The sequence below is a fragment of the Panthera tigris genome, chromosome A2 (genome assembly GCF_018350195.1).
Source record: "Panthera tigris isolate Pti1 chromosome A2, P.tigris_Pti1_mat1.1, whole genome shotgun sequence".
Classification (NCBI taxonomy): Eukaryota; Metazoa; Chordata; class Mammalia; order Carnivora; family Felidae; genus Panthera; species Panthera tigris.
This window is the reverse complement of record NC_056661.1, coordinates 126994963-126999307: the sequence shown is the minus strand read 5'-3', so window position 1 is coordinate 126999307 and position 4345 is coordinate 126994963. Positions and strand designations below refer to the sequence as shown.

Sequence of the window (4345 nt, the reverse complement as noted above, 5' to 3'; positions counted from 1 at the left end):
TAACATACAAATATATTTGACTCAGAGAGCTTTTTCTTTTGTTCGGTTTCCTTTTTTGCAAAAACAGAGGATGTACTTTCTCTCACATGCCTACTAAAGGTATCTTTTATTTAAGTGTGTGTGTGTGTGTGTGTGTGTGTGTGTGTATAGAAGTCAAGCTGTAATGTGTCAGGTAAATGATTTCTAAAATGGACCAAATAGTAAATTTACCTCCTACACTACCATTATAATTTGTACAGAAAATTCTTGCCTTGTCCTTAGCCCTATGATTGCTAAATACTTGGAAAAAAAACAATACCAAAGAGAGGAAGCATGAAATCAAAGAGCTTTGGACTAATGAGAAGAAAGTTGTTGGTTTTTTTTTTTTTAAGTTTATTTATTTATTTATTTTTGAGAGAGAGACATAGAGAGTGAGCAGGAGAGGGGCACAGAGAAAGGGAGAGAGAGAATGTCAAGCAGGCTCCATGCTGTTAGCAGGGAGACTGATGTAAGGCTTGAACTCACAAACCATGAGATCACGACTTGAGCCAAAACCAAGAGTTGGACGCTTAACCAACTAAGCCACCCAGGCACCCCAAAAGTTTTAAAGTAATTACGAGAACTTAACAATAATATACCTGTGTCCCAAAGAATAATGTTTGTCATCTCTTATTAGACTCTTCTTATAATCTTAATTTATTTATTGTTAACAACCAGACATATATTTTTTATGTGAAAATACTCTATGAGGAACTGCAGGTTCTAGAAAGTATAGTTTGCATAAAAATATTCAGAAGATGTGGGTTATTATAAAGTCAATATACTTCTATACTGTGGAATATTATGCAGCAATTAAACTTTTATAATATGAATATTACTTATAATGTATTATAAAATAAAGAGAACCATAAGTACAGTGCTATTTCACTTTCTATAAATAGATACATCCACACACATACATGATGAAGGTTAAGGAAAAAAATTAAGCAGCTATTATCACTGAGTGGTAGGAGTGGGAGGCACTTTAGTTTTTAATCACACTTATTCTTTTCTATATTCTCCATGTTCTCAGCAATTAACACATGCTAATTATTAGTGAAACTTTTAATGCAGAGTGTTAACATACAATCCAAACAGCAAGAAATATTTCAGATAAATAACACCCAGGTAGAAGGTGTAGTCCTTCAACCTTTATATTCCTATACGTGATAAATTTAAACAAATCCTTATCAATAGTTATGCTAAAAATAAATTAACAACAGTTCTTCTGCATAAGATGGCTAAGCACACTCCACCCTACCTCTCACACTGACAACAGTTATAAAAATGGACAGAATGCATAAAGCAGCTATTTGAAGACACTGGAAAATAAATAGCAGGCACATTAGGTAAGAAAATGAGCATTTAAATAACCACCAGATCCTGCACTGATTTGACCATTTTTTTTTCCCTTTGGACTTCTACCATTTGGCCCTGAATGCTGCACAGTTGTAGAAGTGGGTGGCAGAGAGGGATAATTAAAGCCTCAGCTTTCCGGGCAGAGGACTGAGAAAGGAAGTCCCAGGAAACCTAAAAGTACCAGGGAGATCATAGAGAACAGGATGAAGGGCGGGGGGGCGGGGGGTGGAGAGGGAACGTATAAAGTTGTTTATGAATTCCTGGACCCATCACCAAGTTGTGCACGTGTAAATAGAATGCTAATAAGGATATCAAAGCTACTGAGAGCTTTATGAGCTAACTCATAAAGTACTGACTAGGTCCCAAACTAGTTTCTGGGTGTACACACAGGGGACAGATCCAAACAGCAGTACAAAGATTATGAAATCTGAACTGAAATTGGAACTGCAACCCACAAAAGGTATGTTGGAACTTTTCAGCATAAACCTAACCAGGTTGACTGCCTGCTAAAAGAAAAAAAAAAAAAAAGTTAACATTTTCCTTGGGATTTAAAATAAACCAGGAGCTTTATAGCATAACATCCAAAATGTGCAAGATAGAGGCCAAAATTGCTCTCTGTGTGGAGACCTAGGAAAATTTCCACTTGCAGGAGAAACGACAACCAACAGATTCCAACAACAAAATGACACAGCTGTTGAAAATATCTGAAAAGACTTTAAAGCAGTTATTTTACAAATGCTCCAACGATCAGGGACACTCCAGAAACAAATGTAAAATTGAAATTTTTGGCAAAGAAATAGAAGACATAAAGAAGAAACAAATGGAAGTTTTATAACTGAAATATACAATAACCAAAACAAAAAATTCACTGGAAGAGAGGCTCAATAGCAAAATGAAGACGACAGAGAAAAGAGTTAATAAACTTGAAAATATGTCAATAGGAATTATCCAATCAGAACAACAATCTGTTAACAGAAAATACATATACCAGGATCAGCAACTATTTTCTATTCTATAAAAAAAAATCGAAATGGATAGTGAAATAAAACTTATTACATAATATTAACAAAAATATAGAATATCTAAGAATAAATTAATAATAAAAACACAGCACCTCTATAAATAAAACCATAAATCTAATGGAGAAAGATAAACAAGACCAGAACATGGAAATGTATGCCATGATTTTGGATCTGATGATCAATGTCTTAAAATTGCCAGTTCTCCACAAAATTAAAAGCAATTATAATACAAATGTCATTACTATTCCTCAATGATTTTTTTAAACAGACAGATTAGGTAGAAAAATCTTAGTTTATGTGGAACGTAAATACTAGCAAAAAGCCAAGAGAAGTATTGAAAAAAAATCCACACACACAGATGTGCTTTACCAAATACCAAAACATACTCCACAGCCACTTTAATCAAAATAATATGGTACTAATGTAAGAAAAGCATAAAAAGCAATGGGGAAAAACCCTAGAAAATCCAGAAATAGACCCAGGTATATATATATTTAATATATGACAATTTGGTAGTTAACTCAATGGGAAAATGATTATTAGATGTTGGTAAAAGTTATAATGCATTTGGAGGAAAATAAAAGGAATAAAATTTATATATTAAAAACAGTAAATATCCTAAAAGGGGATCAAGTACATGAAATTAGTATTCCCACTGGAAGAGATCGTTGAACTTATTATTAAACTCAGAACTTATTAAAAATAACTTAACATACGTCAATATATAAAATTTTAAAACTTCTGTCTAACCACATATAGTTACTATAAACAATGAATGAGAGCTATAGAGATTGAGTGATATTAAAAAAAAAAGAAATTGAATGATATTCATGAACTATTTATGTAGCCATAGGAGGATCTACAGAAAATTGCATAAAATAAAATCCCATTTGTACATCAATGATTAAAGTCCTATGTGTGCATATGTACATATATCCATGTACACCAAATGTCTACATGAAAGTGCATGAGAGTGAGAAGCATGTGCAGGATTCGTGGTACATATTTAACATGAGCTGCTGAAGTGTGAGATGAGAGTTCTTGTGACTGAAAAGAAAAAAGGGGGAATTATGGGATAAAGATTTAAAATTGTACAAATATATTCTACTTTTTTTTTTGACAGGAAGCAGGATTTATTGGTGGGCATGAATGGGGAAGGGCACTGCTGAGGTTCTCATGAGTGCAGAGCCCGCCATTTGTCCAAGGGGCCACAATTAGGGATGTATTTGACCCCACAGCCATCTGGGATGAGCCGCTTTTCAGCCACCATGTCTTCAAATTCATCCGCGTTAAACTTAGTAAAGCCCCACTTCTTGGAAATGTGGATCTTCTGGCAGCCAGGGAACTTGAACTTGGCCCTAGTAGGGCCTCAATCACATACTCCTTGTTCTGCAAGTTGGTACGGATGGACATGATGACTTGGCCAATGTGGACCCTGGCCACTGTGCCCTGGGGCTTTCCAAAGGCACCCCGCGTACCTGTCTGGAGCCTAGATTGGAGAAAGCATGAGGCCAACCCTCAATGTCCACTGGAACAAAACCGTCTCCAAGGTCCCTTAGAGCAACCTGTACAACCAACAGGCTGCATACACTACCAAGGAGGCTGCTGTTCGCAGCCATTGCACACTGGGTCCCATGGGGAAAGAGCACAGTCGGCTTAAGCTGTAGATATATTCTACTTTTAAAAAGCATGTATACTAGGGTATATTTATTGCAAATTAAGAATATTATTTGATGGGGATGGGGGAGCCTGCATGGCTCAGTTGGTTAAGCAACCAACTCTTTGATTTTAGCTCAGGTCATGACCTCACAGTTCGTGGGATGGAGCCCTGCGTCAGGCTCCGCACTGACAGCATGGGGCCTGCTTGGGATTCTCTCTCTCCCTCTCTCTCTGCCTTTTCTCTACTCATACTCTCTCTCAAAATAAATAAGTAATCTTAATAAGTA

The 4345-nt window shown here is 36.0% G+C and overlaps 1 non-coding gene across 1 annotated transcript; it reads right to left on the bottom strand.

Moving 5' to 3' along the window:
• Positions 1-3936: 3936 nt before the first annotated feature.
• LOC122236808 lies at positions 3937-4066 on the bottom strand. The gene has a single exon (XR_006215056.1). It is a non-coding gene; the product is annotated as a small nucleolar RNA SNORA70 (small nucleolar RNA).
• Between the last annotated feature and the right edge of the window lie 279 nt (positions 4067-4345).